Below are 17,282 nucleotides of genomic sequence, written 5' to 3'. Positions count from 1 at the left end.
TAATAAGCCAAAGTAAAACAACAGAAATATATCTGACACTATTAATTCTTATATAACTTATGGATATCAAGGGAACAGAAATTTAACTTGTATGTAGGCAAACTGTCCATTTGTCCCTTTTACTGATTGCTGAAATAACATCTCTTCCTACGTAGTCTTTATGAGACCCAAATGAAATATTAACCCAAGGTCAAGACAAGAAGGTAGAGACAGCTGAGCTGAATGTTTTTTTTTTCTAAAATTACAATAAATTCTGTTAAACTCAAAAAAAAGGAAGCTAATCAAGAGGAGGACTATAGTTAAGTGACTTGAGTTTTTTTTTAATTTTTATTTTTTTAATATTAGTTACAGTTTGTTAACTTTTTATCCCTGCTGTAACCCACTCCCTCTTTCCCTCCCAATCCCAGCCTCCCACCCTCATCTCCTCCCTGCCCTTTTCCAAGTCCACTGATAAGAGAGAACCTCCTCCCCTTACATCTGATACTAGTTTATCAGGTGTCTTCAGGACTGGCTGCAAAGTCCTCCTCTGTGGCCTTGTAAGGCTGCTCCTCCTTGGGGGGAGGGGGAGGAGGGGATGGAGATCAAAGAACCTGACATCAAGTTCATGTCAAAAATAGTCCCTGTTCCCCTTATTAGGGTACCCACTTGGATACTGAGCTACCAAAGGCTACATCTGAGCAGGGGCTCTAGGTTGCATCCATATATGGTCCTTGTTTGGAGAAACAGTCTCATAAAAGACCCCTGTGCCATATAAGGTAGGATAAATGTACTGAAATCTATCCACCTAAAGAAGATAAACAAGAAATAGGACTCAGTGTACAATGATCAATCCTCACTTAGAAAGACAAATGGGATGGACATTGGATGTAGGAGCAAACAAGTAACAGGACAGGAGCCTACCACAGAGGGCCTCTGAAAGACTCTACCTAGCAGTGTATCAAGCAGATATTAAGACTCATAACCAAACTTCCAGCAAAATGCAAGGAATCAAAAGGGGGGTGTTAATACTACCTGGAGAGGACAGGAGTTCCACAAGGACCAAATATGTCAGGTCACTTGAGTTTTTAATTTTAGCCATTCTGACTGTTGTAAGATTCAATGTTAGAAAGGTTAGAATTGTTTAGATTTACATTTCTCTAATGACTATGGATCATGAGCATTTCTTTAAATTCTTCTCAGCCATTCGTCCACCTTCTATCTATCTTTATGGAGGGAGGCGAACAACAACCCGCTCACAAAACCTTTGATCCAAAAAATTACCTTGTCTAAAAGAAAAAGGAAACAGAGATAGAGGGAATGTCCAAACAATGGTCTAAATTGAGAACCATACCATGGTAGAGTCAGCCTCTGACTCTGTTCATGATGCTCTGTTACGTTTGCAGTGAGCAGCCTAACATGACTCTCATCCTTAGTCTACCCAGAAGTGGACTAAGGTGCAGGAACATGCAGCCAAGCTTGGGGTGAAGCTCTGGGGGAAAAGATGAAAGGATCTGGAGAGGAACTGAACCTCACACAACCAACAGAGCCACAAATCTAGACCCATGAGGGCTTACAGAGACTGAGACACCAACTAAGGAGTGTGCATGGTCTGGACTTAGGACTCCTGTACATATGTGGCTATGGCTCTTGGATGGCTTGATCTTTATGTGGGTCTCTTGGCAAGTGTGTGTGGGGGGGGATTCTAACATGAACTCTTATTATTTTTATTAATTACAGTTTATTCACTTTGCATCCCAGCTGTAACCCCCTCCTCCATACCCTCCTAATTACACCCTTCCTCTCTCTTCTTCTCCTATGCCCCTCCCCAGTTCAATGATAGGAGACATCCTCCTCCCTTTCCATCTGACCCTAGTCTATCAGGTCTCATCAGGACTGGCTTCTTTGTCTTCCTCTGTGGACTGGTAAGGCTGCTCCCCTCTCAGGTGGAAGTGATCAATGAGCCAGCCCATGAGTGCATGTCATAAATGGTCCCTGTTCTTATTATTGGGGAACCCTCTTGGACACTGAGCTGCCATGAGCTACTTTTGTGAGGGGTTCTAGGTCATATCCATGCTTGCTCCTTGGTTGGAGTATCAGTCTCAGAAAAGACCCCTGTGCCCAGGGGTCTTTTTGGTTCTGTTGCTTTCCTTGTGGAGCTCCTGTTCCCTCTAGATTTTTTTTTTTATCTTCCCTAACATGAACTCTGTTAGCCTCTTTTGGGTCATTTTCCCCTGGCAGCGCTGCCTTCCTGGCCTCAGAGGATGAGGATATGCTCAGTGCAGATGTGATTAGAGGCTGGGAAGAGTTGATATTGGAGGAGGAGGGTTCCGCTTTTCTTAAAGGAAAAGGAAAAGGGAAGGGAAGGGAAGAAAGGAGGGAAAGGGAGACAGGGAGGAGAGGAAGAAGGGATGTTTTGCAATATAAAGTAAATAAGCTTTTTTTAAGAAAAAAGATTTATTTATAATTATGAGTGTCCTATTTGCATGTATGATATAAGAGGATATCATATCTCATTCTAGATGGTCATGAGCTACCATCTGGGTGCTGGGAATTGAACACAGGTATCTCTGAAAGAACAGCCAGTGGTCTTAGCTGCTGAGCCATCTCTGCAGCGTCATACTTTAAAAAAAAAAAGAAAAGAAAAGAAAAAAAAAAGAATTCAATCAGCTTCTAAGATCATCTTGGTTGGTTCTCAGAAACTTCTCTCACCACTTGGTATTAATATACTTTGCCCTAACTTTATTGATGATACAATAACAGATGTTCTTTTTTGATACATTTTAACACTGAGGCTTGAATCAATGTGATCTCAGATGTTTATGACTTTTGAAAGACACCAATGTGACAGTATGGTGACAAGGTATGGGATAAGAATGTCTAAATGTTAAATTTAGTGCTATTAATTTTTTACTACTGAGTATGTGTTTCAGAAGAAAAGTTTCAGTCGTACACAAAGAAAAGTAACCTATCTCTAGTTATGTAATAATTAAAACGTTTTGGGTGACTAAATACATTTTCTACAATCAACATTGTTTATATTTTTCATATGGCCATGAACATAAACCCTTACCCTCATTGAATTATTTAAGTCTATAGTTTTAAATAACAAATATTATTTTAACATATTCTAAATTCAAATACTGAGGCTCAGAGAGAATAAATGACTTAATTCATGAGTAGTAAAATCATTTAATATTAAGAGAAAGAAAAACTATTGAATAAGTTAAGAGTAAAGGCAAAGAATTTTTTTTAAAAAAAAAAACAGAAACACATGGTTGCCAACCAGTTATTTCAAATTTTGTGCTCAATATGTATCAGTAAATGTTATTCCAAAAATCAATATAAATAGTTAAACTAAGACATATAAAATGTGTTATCTCATTGTGACTTGCATACTGCTGTCTTTAATGTAGGCAGGCTCTGCTATGAATATATGACACAAAAATAGTTATATCATGTTGGAACTAAGGATTTTTAACACACATGTATGTGCTAGAGATGACCCACATATCTGCTTCTAATGGTGCTGAGACTTACTGTGCCACAAATACAGAAGAAACTGTTTGTGTCTTCCTGAAATATCTAAATTTATTAATATTCAATAAATTCATATATTGAATTTATTTATTGAAAAATTCATTCACAATTTATGACAATTTCACGAGCAGATATTTATTAATCTATTAAAATAATTTTATTATAATTTCAAAAATTTATTAGTAACTCTCATATCACACAAAACACATCACATAGAAAACCTGTCTGTCTTTCTGTCTTTCTGTGTGCATGTATGTATATATCTGTATGTGGAGGTTAGAGAATGGCTACAAGAATTAAAAATCAAGCAACAAAGTTTAAGACCATTCAAAGAGGCCCACTAAGACTTTCACCACTTACTGAGTCTAATATCTCAAAGTTCTCAGATCTGAATTTTTTATATACCTTTACTATTCCCATGTGCTTATAAGGTAATTATTTATTGTGGCAAACCTTCTATTTTATGCATAATTATATGTCCGAGTGTAGAAAGATGGTTTGGTGATGGATAGCATGAGGACCTACATTTGTTTTTCAGCACTCAGATATGTCAACCTACAATTGCCTTTAGCTCCAGCTCCTATCAGGTCCAGCGTCTCTGGCCCCATATGAACTTTCATTTTTATAGAAATACACTCAAACACATACTCACATAAACATAATATAATAATATTTTTTATTTTAAAAGTTATAGATCAGTCTGAGCTTCATGAGTATTGTAAATGTGCACAACCAGATGCATAATAATCTTTCTTCTGGACTTGTAATTAAAACGAGCAAAGTGCTGCTAGTAAGTAAAGTCTCTAGGGTCAAAGAACAGCTTGAATTATCACTATGGGTACACACTGTGATCTAATTTATAGCAGGGCACACACTGATTTCAAAACAGTCCTTGACTGCCATTAGTGAAAATAAAACATAATGCAATTTAAATATAAATTCCTAAATCCAAGAAGAAAGTAAGCTAGATGAATGACTAGAGGTGCCCAGTGCAGTTGACACATAAACACATTTATGAATGCACACACACACACACACACACACACACACACACCACACACACAAACATATGCACTCACAAAACATAGTGGAACAGGGGTAACTTTTTAGGCATGGATAATTCTTTATCCCACATGAGTTTTGACTAGAAAACATCAATGGGCAATAAAGATTTCACCAAGATGCAATGCTATTCGTCAAGACATACCTAAAGAAAGAGAGAAAGAAGTTAACAATATGTACCATTCCTTTCATTTTCAATATATTTACTGCTATTAATATATAATTACATTTTTTATACCTGCAATCTGGGCCAAACTTCCTCTATCTAAGCTGTCCCATGACTCTCCTAACTTCCTTTCATATTGATGGCCCCTTTATTCTTTAATTATTTGTTTACACAAATGGACACAGACATACACATACTAATACACAAATACTACTTGTTGAGTTTATTTAGTGTTGGTTGTATGTATATGACTTCACAGCTCACCACTTGTCAGTAGATAAACAAGGACTCTTGTCCCTAGGAAAGAATGTTTCCCCATCTCTTAGTTGCCTGTATGGCTAGGTGTGGGGCCCTTATAAACTTTTTCCCTGTTTCACCTAGCTAGAAAGACAATGTTGCCTATGCAAACAACATCTTCATTTACTTTAGTTTGATAAAGCCTGTTTACTACAATTGGTCCTCCAAACAATTAGAAGAGGCAAGTGACATGAACAATATGAAAACGTTAAAGTCCTAAGCAAGAAGAAAACAAGGGGGAATGAGATACTTCTAAAATAATTCTCTAGCTACATAATACACATAAAATGAAATCAACAAATTAACTGAAAAGTAAATCACAACAATCATTTTAAGGAAACTCAATAACAAAGCATACAGTAACATTTCAGTGAAATTAGGAAAACAATTCATTAACTTATCAAATGCAGACCAGAAAAAAGAAACAGATTATAGTGTATTTGAAGTATTAAATAAATGAATGAAACAAATACACACTTAAGATTCTTCAGAACAGAATAAATCAAGCAGAAGAAGCAACTTCTATGGCCAAAGACAGTTTTTTGTTGTTGTTGTTTTGTTTTGTTTTTGCTTTTTTTTTTTTGTGGTGGTGGTGGTGGTGGTAATGGTACTTTTAAAATAATACAGAAAGGAAGGCTGGAAAGAGAGGATGGAAAGAGAGTGAGAGAGAGAGAGAAAAGAGAAAGAGATGGGTGGGGAAGAATTAATGAGAAAGGAGAAGAGGAAAAACAGACAAAAAAATCCTGTAAATATGTTGGGTGTCAAATCACTGGATTATTGCATTGATAAGTATTAAACTCTTATTATTAACCAATGAGAAAAGAAGAAACAACATAGGCAAATATTTAAATAATAGCTGAATACGTTTCCACTATTTAGAAAACCTCAAACATTTAGATCCAGGAACCACAAAGGTCCTTGATTATATTTGAAACAAAAATATCTAGAGTATCATATTGCTGCTCAACTTTCAAAAGCCCAATAAAGAGATAATTCTAAAATCAGCAAGAGAAAAACAGAAAGAATTTTCCATTAAAAGTTTACTTCTTACAGAAACTACACAAGCTTATCTAGAACAGAATATTATACTCAACATCAAGCAAAAACAAAACAAACAAACAAAAAAACATTTTGTATTGAATACTAAACCAAGAAAGGTACCCTTCAAAAAAACAAAGAAGGCTTTCCAAAACAAGCAAAGACCAAGTGAGTCATTGATATCAGACCAGCGCTACAAGAATGGTTCTAAGTCTGGAATCTCAAAATAACCTTCTAAAAATTGGAAGAGGTATAAGTCCATTAGTCTAATAGATACACAGAAGACAATGAGAAAAGAGACAAAATTTGTTAATAGAAAAAACTACAAAGAACAAAGAGGAAAAGTAAATACTAAAATCAGAAAATAAGTAATTAAAAGCTATTACCTATCAACAATGGCCTTCAATGTGAACATACTAGACTACTTGACTAAAAGATTCAGAATGGCTGATAGAATGAATGATTTATCATATCTGAGAAAATAATAAGCACAAAAAAATCCTACCAAGAACTCTTCTCACCAACATATACCAAGATTACATTAAAACAAAGATGTAGAAAACAATATTAGCACCTACACAAAACAAGAAACATGACAGGAGCCTACAATAGAAGGCTACTGAAAGGCTCTACCTAGCAGTGTATGAAGGCAGATGATGAGACTCATAACTAAACTCTGGGCAGAGTGCAGGGAATCATATAAGAAGGGGGAATGACCTGGATAGGCAGGAGCTCCACAAGGACCAAATATATCTGGGCACAGGGGCCTTGTCTGAGACTGATTGTCCAAACAAGGACCATGCATGGATATAACCTAGAACCTCTGTTCAGACTTAGCCCATGGCAGCTCAGTCTCCAAGTCGGTACCCTAGAAAGGAGAAGAGGGACTCTCTGACATGAACTCAGTGGCTGGCTCTTTGACCTCCTCTCCCCTGCCCCCGACCCTGGGAGGAACAATGTAGCTAGGCCACAGAGGAGGATATTTCAGCCAGTCCTGATGAGACCTGCAAATGGAAGGGGAGGAGGTCCTCCCCTATCAATTTACTTAGAGAGGGGCAGGGAGGAGACAAGGGGGGGAGGGTGGGCTTAGGAGGGAATGAGGGAGGAGGCTACAACAGCGATACATAGTAAATAAACTCTATAAAAAATAAAAATAAATTAAAAATAAAATATTATAAATAAATAAATGAGACATATGTATAGAAGATACTTAGACAAAATAGACACTAAGTCCAAAGTGATAAAATTACATGGATAATGTAATTAAATTGTAAAGGATCAATTTAGTACAAAAGAAATAAAAATAAGTATATGTATACCTCAACATTAGATTACTTGATTATAAACATCAAATATTTTATCTAAATGAAGATAAAGAGTTTAAATAACTTAATCCCTTCATTTTTGCCAGTGTAAATATTATCCACACAAAAATAAGCAAGAAAAATTGAGATTTAATACATACTAATTACTTTTTATAGGATTACTTACATTCTTATGCTTATTACATTTTTTTAATTTTTATTTTTTAACATTAATCACAGGTTATTTACTTTATATCCCAACCATAGCCCCCTTCATCATGTCATTCCCTCCCATTCCCAACCTCCCTCGCTCAACTCCTCCCTGTCCCTTTCCAAGTCCACTGATAGAGGAGGACCTTCTTCCCTTCCATCTGCCCCTAGCTTATCAGATATCTTCAGGACTGGCTGCAATGTCCTCCTCTGTGGCCTAGCAAGGCTGTTCCTGCTTCGGGGGGTGGGGGGTAAAGGAGTGTACTAATTACTTTATAGACATTAATAGACCATCTCATTCAATACTTTCAGGATACAGATTCTTCTCAGTGTCACATAAAACTTTCTCCCATGTATACCATATAATAAAATACAAAACCAGCAACTTAAAAAAATTCAAGGCTTGTATTATTTCTTCCCCAGAATGGATGAAAAATAGAGGATCATTACAAATGGTCTAAATTACTCAACATGAAGCAACAATTAACATGACCATGGGTCAGCAAATAAATCAAAGAAAAATTTATTTTTAATTATAAGTTATGAGAAGATAAACACTAAATGACAAATCTTTTAAATGCATCACAAGAAAGTTTATTTTTAATTAATTATTTAATTTTTATTAATTACAGTTTATCCCCCCTATATCTCCCTCTTTCTCCCCTCCCAATCCCATCCTCCCTCTTCCCCACCTGTGTCCCTCTACCAGTCAACTGATAAGGGAGGTCCTCCTCACCTTCCCTCTGATCCTAGTCTATCGGGTCTCATCAGGAGTGAATGCATTGTCTTCTTCTGTGGCCTGGTAAGGCTGCTCCCCCTCAGGGAGAAATGATCAAAGAGTAAACCAAATCAGTTCCTGTCAGAGACAGTCCCTGTCCCCATTTCTATGGAACCCATTTGGATACTTAACTGCCATAGGCTACCTCTGTGCAGGGGTTCAAGGCCATCTCTATGAGAGGTCCTTGGTTGGAGTATCAGTCTCAGAAAAGACCCCTGTGCCCAGACTTTTTGGTTCTGTTACTCTCCTTGTGGAGCTCCATATTCATGTTGGAAGAATCTTCATAGTAAGAACAAATGCTTAAATTCCACAAATGGTCTTCTTTTTAAAATTTATATTTATTTATTTTATTAATTACAGTATACTCACTTTGTATCCCAGCTGTAGCCACTTACCTCATACCCTCTCAAACCTACCCTCTCTTCCTCATCAGCCCCCCTGCCCCTCTCCAAGTTCACTGATAGGGGAGGTCCTCCTTTCCTTCCATCTGACCCTAGTCTATCAGGTCTCATCAGAACTAGCTGCATTTTCTTCTGTGGCCTGGTAAGGTTGCTCCTCAATCAAGGGGAGGTGATCAAAGAACCAACCACTGTGTTCATGTCAGAGACAGTCCCTGTTCCCCTTACTAGGGACCCACTTGTAGACTGAGCTGCCATGGGCTACATCTGTGCAGGGGTTCCAGGTTATCTCCATGAATTAACTTGGTTGGAGTATGTCTCAGAAAAGAGCCCCTCCTCCACTGTTGGTGAAAATGTAAACTTGTACAACCTCTTTGGAAATCAATCTGGTTCTTTCTCAGACAATTAGGAATAGTGAAACTTATAAAGATGCAGTTATACCACTCCTAGACATATATCCAAAATATGCTCAAGTACACAACAAGGATATTTGCTCAACCATGTTCATAGGAGCTTTATTCATAATAGGCAGAACCTGGAAACAACCTAGATGTCCCACAATGGAGGAGTGGATACAGAAATTGTGGCGCATTTACACAGTGAAATACTACTTAGCGATTAAAAACAAGGAAACCATGAAATTTACTGGCAAATGGTGGGATCTAGAAAAGATCATCCTGAATGAGGTATCCTAGAAGCAGAAAGACACACATAATATAAACTCCCTTATAAGTGAATATTAGACATATAATATTGGATAACCATACTAAAATATATACACTTAAAGATGCTAAGCAAGGAAGACACTGGGTAAGATGATCAATCCTCACTCAGAAAGGAAAATGAGATGGACATTGGAAGAAGGAGAAAACAAGTAACAGGACAGGAGCCTTCCACAGAGGGCTTCTGAAAGACTCTACACAGCAGAGTATCAATACAGATGCTGAGACACATAGCCAAACTTTGGGCAGAGTGTATGGAATCTTATGAAAGGAGGGGGAGATAGAATGACCTGGGGGAGACAGGAGCTTCACAAGGAGAGCAACAGAAACAAAATGATCTTCTTTTTCAATGGATCTTCAATTCCACTTTTCAATAAATATAAAAAAACTTCAACTTGAAAACCAATATCAAAAAATAAGTTTCCAAAGTAATCTTGAGTACACACACAAAAGCGGGCACATCATAATAACTGGAATCAAAGCATAGTCTTCAGCAACCACAACCAATGTTACATCGTATAGACATAAAATGAACAGAGATCAATGTAACAGAATAAAGAACATCCTAGTGATATTGGGAGTCAACATCAAATACTTATATTGTAGAAAGGGCATTTTTTTCAATAAATAGTTTCAGAAAAAATATCAATATGTAGAAAGAGAAAATGTGTGCCTGTACTCAACTCAAAATGGATGAAAGCCTTAGAGGTAAAGCTTGAAATTGAGACTACTAGAAAAACAAACCCTAATGGAATTATTTCAAGTCACTATTACAGCCAGTTTTTTTTTTTTTTTCAAATTCATTCCCAATAGGATTCCAAAGGCAGAGGCCATATAAACAAGAGTAGAAGTAGATACATAGAGTTATATCAGATCAAAGCATTTCTTCACAGAATGGTACACAAATCAAACGGAATGAAAAGATAAATCTGAACAAAGGGAGAAAATGTATTGTAAATATTCCTCCTTATAGTGTGTTGTAATCCAGAGTAGTAAGAGTCTCACGACTACTCAACATTAGTTAAAAAAACTAACCTACTTTTAAAATGGGTAATATATATGGTATGTAAATACTGGTTTTGAAAGGTTTTTGAAAACATGTCAAGTGACATTGATTATCAGAGAGGTGGAAATCAAAATCACAATGACATACAACCTTATACCCAGTGAATGGATTGTGTCTGCAAGAATAAACTGAAGGTCAATTAAAACAATCATTATATTAAAAAAATGTGAAATTTCCTGTGGGTACTAAAACTATAGACTACAGTTTGTCAAGATAACTCCCTATTTAGCATATCAAAAATATATCAGAGTGACACAAGGATTCCTATGCATACTGCAAGATTTTTTTTTCATTATAATCAAGATATGAGTGTGACCACAATGCCCTAAGTGGATGCATGAGTAAACAAAAGGTGGTAAACACACTCAAAGGTGTCTTATTCAGCCATAAACAGTTAGAAACATTTTAATTTGTGGCTACAGAAATGAATTGGGAAACAGTTTTAAGTGAAATACACCAAACAGAAGGTAGTTCTCATTGGTTTTTAATATTTTTTTTATTTATTACAATCAACTTACTATGTATCCCACTTGTAGCCCCACCCTTATTCCATCCCATATCTGCCCTTCCTCACTCCCTCATCTCTTAGCTTGCCCCTTCCTCAGTCCACTGATAGGGGAGGACCTCCTCTGATGCTAGCCTATCAGGTCTCATCAGGACTGCACTGTCTTTCTCTATAGCCTGGTCTTTCTCTATAGCCTGGTAAGCTGCCCCCAACACACACACACCTTGGGTGAGGTGATCAAAGAACCAGTCACTGAATTCATGTTAGAGATGGCCTTTGTTCCCCTTACTAAAGAACATTTGGACACTGAGATGTCAAGGGCTACATTTGTGCATTGGTACTAGGTTATCTCCATGAATAATCCCTGTTTGGAGTATTGGTCTCAGAAAAGACCCCTGGGTCCAAAATTTTTCATTGTGTTTTTCTCCTTGTGAAGCTCCAGACTCTTCCAGGTCTTTCTGTCTCCTCCTTCTTTCATAAGAATTCCTACACTCTGTCCAAAGTTTGGCTATGAATCTCAGCATCTGCTTTAATACCCTGCTGGGTAGAGTCTTTCAGAGGAATTCTGTGGTAGGCTCCTGTCTTGTTCCTTGTTTTCACCTTCTTCCTATGTCTGTCCCATTTACTTTTGTTTTTTAATTTTTATTTTATTTTTATTAATTATACTTTATTCACTTTGTATCTCAGCCATAGCTCCCTTCTCCCATCCCCTCTTAATCTCACTCTTCCTCCCTCTTCTTCTCCTATGCTCCTCCCCCAGTTCAATGATAGGAGACATCCTCCTCCCCTTGTATCTGACCCTAGTCTATCAGTTTTCATCAGGACTGGCTTCTTTGTCTTCCTCTGTGGACTGGTAAGGCTGCTGCCTTCTCAGATTGAAGTGATCAAAAAGCCAGCCCATGAGTTCATGTCATAGATTGTCCCTGTTCCTATTATTGGGGAACCATCTTGGACACTGAGCTGCCATGGGCTACTTCTGTGAGGGGTACTAAGTTATCTCCATGCATAGTCCTTGTTTGGAATATCACTCTCACTGAAGACCCCTGTGCCCATGTTTTTTTGGGTCTGTAGCTTTCCTTGTAGAGCTCCTGTCCTCTCCAGGCCTTTCTATCTCCCGATTCTTTCATATGATTCCCTCCGGGGATTGAGCATGATACCCAGGGTCCTCCTTCTTGCTTAGCTTTTTAAGGTATACAGATTTTACTAATTATCCTATGTTATTTGTCTAATATCCACTAAAAAGGCAGTATATACCATGTGTGTCTTTCTACTTCTAGGATACCTCACTCAGGATTATCTTTTCTAATTCCCACTATTTGACTGCCAATTTCACTATATCCTGGTTTTTAATTTCTGCGTAGTATTCCATTGTGTAAATATACCACAATTTCTGTATCCCTTCTGCAATTGAGAAACATCTGCATTGTTTCCAGATCTGGCTGTTAAAAATAAATCTGTTAAAAATAAATGAACATGGGTGAGCAAATGTCCTTTTTGTATACTTGAGCATCTTTTGGATATGTGCCTAGAAGTGGTACAGCTTTCTGAGAAAGTGACAAAGTGATTTCCAAAGTTACATTCCCACCAGCAAACCTGGAGAATGATTTCCCTTTCTTCACATTATTCCATTTTAATTTGAGAATCTCTAGCATGTGTTGTTACTTCAGTTTTTTATCTTAGTGTGATAAGTTCTGATAAGTGTGACGTGAAATCTCAGAGTCATTTTGATTTGTATTTCCCTGATGACTAAGGATGTTGGGCATTTCTTTAAATATTTCTCTGCCATTCCATATTCCTCTTTGGAAAATTTTCTGTTTAGCTCAGTAACCCATTTTTACTTGAATTACTTGATTTGTTGCTTTTTAACTTCTGTAGTTCTTTATATATTCTGGATATTAGCCCTCTGTCAGATATAGCGTTGGTTGGTGAAGATCCTTTCCTAATCCGAGCTGTTGTTTTGTTCTGATGACAATGTTCTTTGCTTTACAGAAACTTTTCAGTTTCATGATGTCCCATTTATTGATTGTTGATCTTAGAGTCTGCACTGTTGGTGTTCTGTTCAGAAAGTTTTTTCCTGTGCCAGTGAGCTCAAGGTTCTTCTCCACTTTTTCTTCTAACAGGTTTAGTGTATCTGGTTTTATGTTGAGGTCTTTGATCCCCTTGGACTTTAGTTTTGTACAGAGTGATAAATATGGATCTATTTGTGTTTTTCTACATGTAGACATCCAGTTACACCAGCACCATTTGTTGAAGATGTTGTCTTTTTTCCATTGTGTGGTTTTGGCATCTTTGTCAAAAACCAGGTGTCCATAAGTGTGTGGGTTTATTTCTGGGTATTTTATTTGATTCCATTGATCCACTGGCCTGTTTGTATGCTAATACCACGCAATTTTTGTTATTGTTGTTCTATAGTACAGCTTGAGATCAGGGATGGTGATAGCTCCAAAATATCCCATATTGTACAAGATTGTTTTAGCGATTCTGGGTTTCTTGTTATTCCATTTTAATTTGAGAATCTTTCTTTCAAGGTCTGTAAAGAATTGTGGTGGTAATTTGATGGGAATTGTTTTTCACTCATTTGTAGATGTTAAATTAAAGGCTAATTTCACAGAAGAGGGTAAAATTTTGTCTGTAGAAGGAAAAAAACATATAAATAAAGAGCTGTGGGGGGGGTCGGAGCGGTGAGTAACAAAATACAGTTAGGCATGGGATTTCTTCATCAAACCCTTTCCTTCAGTGGTCAAGGTGCTTTGCTGATGAGGAGGGAGAGAGAGATTCTAACACACAGAGGGAATGGATAACTACAAGAAGACTATGTGTGATTGACACCTGTTTGTAAAGAAAATTAGTTTTCTCCAATGGATTGTTTCTGAATATATTAAACATTTGTAAAGGAAGGGCCCCTGCCCAGGTATAGATGGCCAACACAAAATGAACTCAACCTTTTTTTTTTGTAGATATTTTGTCTCATATTGCTTTGTTCTGACTTTTTTGTCTTTTTTAAATCTTATGCTTACAGTCTACAATTTCAAATTTGAGGTTTGTGGGTTTTTTTTTTGGGGGGGGTGTTATTGGTTTTTTTCCTAGGGAAAACCAAAGTATTTGGAATAGAATGTCAGAAAGTAGAACGAGCTGGAAATAGATTGGGGAAAATATGATGAGAATACAATGCATGAAAATCTTTCAATTAACTTAAAAAATAGATACAAACAAACAAAAGCAACAGCAGTGAATAAGAAGATCCAGACTTCTAAAACACACTGGAATCATTAGTATTTTCAATTTATTTTATAGTTTATAACTAGAAGAGAGCAGTTTGAGGAAACTCTTTTTCCCTGATGATGATCATTGTAAATTGTATGTGCATATTATTATATTGCACTCAAATATCTAATGATGTATGTCAATTTCATTCTTATTTTTATTTATTTATTTTTTTTAATTTTTTTTTATTTTATTTTATTTTTATCAGTTACATTTTATTAACTCTGTATCCCAGCCGTGTCCCGATCCCTCATTCCCTCCCAGTCCCTCCCTCCTTCCCTCCCTCCCTCCCTCATCTCCACCGTGCCCCTTTCCAAGTCCACTGATAGGGGGGACCTCCTCCCCATTCATCTGATCCTGTTTTATCAGGTATCTTCAGGACTGGCTGCAAAGCCCTCCTCTGTGGCCTAACAGGACTGCTCCTCCCTTCGGGGGTGGGGAGACCAAAGAGCCAGTCATTGAGTTCCTGTTAGAAATAGTCCCTGTTCCCCTCACTTTGGGAAACCAATTGGTTACTGAGCTACCACAGGCTACATCTGAGTGGAGGTTCTAGGTTATATCCATACATGGTCCTTGGTTGAATGTCAGTCTCAGAAAAGACCCTGTGCCCAGATATACATCAACGGTGGAATGGGTACAGAAATTTCATTCTTATAATGTCAAGTCCTGTGACTTGTTATGGGTCTTTCAGAGAGTCAGCACACAGACCATTAAAATAAAAATAACAAGAAAGAAAAAAAAAAGAGGCATTTATTCTGATACTGGCACTAGGTCTACACCTGGGATTCTGACTCACCACATGACATTAGTAGGGGATTTATAAAGGCAAAAAAATGAAATGTTACAATTAGTTCTCATGCAAAACAAGCCTGTTTATAGAAGCAGAAGCAGCAATTAAATATGAACCATTGATAGCCTTTAATATTTGGAGGCTTTTGCTTTTTAGTTCTATTAAGCACAGATATTTTAAACTTTTAAACATAAAGTTAGCCATCAACATAAAGTTAGCCATCAACATAAAGTTAGCCATCACTCCCTTACACACACCTAAAGTTATACCCTTTGTCAAATCCTTGACTCACAGCCAGGTACATGTTCGAATTAGGACTTAATGACCATCAGCTTAATAACTCCTAAGAGGGAAAATTACATCTTGCATTAAAGCATTAACGATACAGGGGTCAAACACAGTCACCTGGAGCAGGAAAGCAAAGTGCACAGTTATGGCTAACAGCAGAGCTACTAGACAGGAAGAACCGAGGAAAGAACATAGGAGCCATATATTTCCTCCTCCATTGGCCTTTTAACTCTCTGTGAGGGGTTTTTGAATTTTAGCCAAATTATTCCTAAAAATTCCTGAAGTGGTTTCCACAGAAGCAGCAAGTCTTCCAAATGTCATTCAGTAATCTCTTTGTTTTGCATAAAGTAGACCAAGTGTCCTATTATGCTGTGAGACTATCTCAGCTAATATGTAGACCTCTTTTCCTAATTTTGCAGCAGACTTTTCTAATGCAAAAAAAAAAAAAATTCCTGGGTTAGTTGGTGTTTCAGTATTTTGTAGTTTGCTGTGCCCATTTATCTGAGAGTTGTCAGCTGTTTCCAAATCCTAAACTTATTGTGAGGCATACTAGGAGAGGAAATATACATCTTTCTCTACACCAGGGGCCTGAAAAGATTTGTAAATATAAGTGTTTTTTTGTTTGTTTGTTTTGTTTTGCTTTTTCCCCTGCTGAACCGTCATATACAAATATCTGGGGAAATAGAAATACTAAGATACAAAATTTTGGAGGATTGATGCATATGCTAAATAGATGAACAGGGCTGTAATACATCATCAAATGTGAACCAGTTTCAATCAACAGGTGACAGAAAGCAAATCCACCTGACAAAGTGGTGGCCAGGAACTGTAAGACTTTTATAGCAAGATTTGATCTTAACAGAAGTTCTACACAAATATAACTTCTCTTCTAGTACACTGATAGGGGAAGTCATCCTTCCCTACTGTCTAACCCTCGCCTGACCCATCAGGACTTCTTATATTCTCTTCCTCTATGGGCTGGCTAGGTCACCTCAACAGGAAGAAGTGATCAAGAAACGGGCAACCTAGTTCATGTCAGAGACTGTCTCTTCTCCCTTTACTAGGAAACCCACATGGACACTGACTATGGGATACATCTGAGCAGCAGCATAGGTCATCTCTATGCATGGTCTTTGATTGATGCAACCATCTCTTTAGTCCCCCCTGGACCCAGATATTAATGGCTGTATTGGTCTCCTTGTGAGACTCCTGTCCCCTCTGGGTCCTTTTACATTCTACTTCTTCTACAATACTCATTGTCCTCTGTCCAAAGTCTGACTCTGAGTCTCTGTATCTGCTTTGATCCTCTGTTGGATGAAGTCTTTTAGAGGACGTTTGCAATAGGTTATCATCTTCTTCCCTCTTTTCTAATACTTTCAGTATCTATCCTGATTTCCCTTCTGAATGAAAATTAAGCATCTTCACTAGGGTCCTCCTTGTTGCTTAACTTCTTTAGGTCTGTAGATTTTCACATGATTACCATATATTATATGGTTTATATCCATTTATAAGTAAGTATATACTATCTGTGTTTCTGCTTCTGGGTCACCTCACTCAGGATCATCTTCTCTAGTTACATGCATTGTTTTCAAATTTCATGATTTCTTTCTTTTCTTTTTTCTATTTCTTTTTTTTTTAATTGCTGAGTCATACTCTATTATGAAACTATTGCACAATTTCTGTATCCATTCTTTGGCTGAGGAAATCTAGGTTGTTTCAAAATCCTGGCTATTATAAATAAAGGCTCTATGAACAAAGTTGAGAAAATGTCCCTGTTGTATGGTTGAGTAACTTTCAGCTATATACCCAGGAGTGATATAACTGGGTCTTAAGTAGCACTATTCCCAGTTTTCTGATAAAGAATCAGATTGATTACTG

This window comes from Meriones unguiculatus, chromosome 5 (genome assembly GCF_030254825.1).
Source record: "Meriones unguiculatus strain TT.TT164.6M chromosome 5, Bangor_MerUng_6.1, whole genome shotgun sequence".
Classification (NCBI taxonomy): Eukaryota; Metazoa; Chordata; class Mammalia; order Rodentia; family Muridae; genus Meriones; species Meriones unguiculatus.
This window is presented reverse-complemented; position numbering follows the sequence as displayed.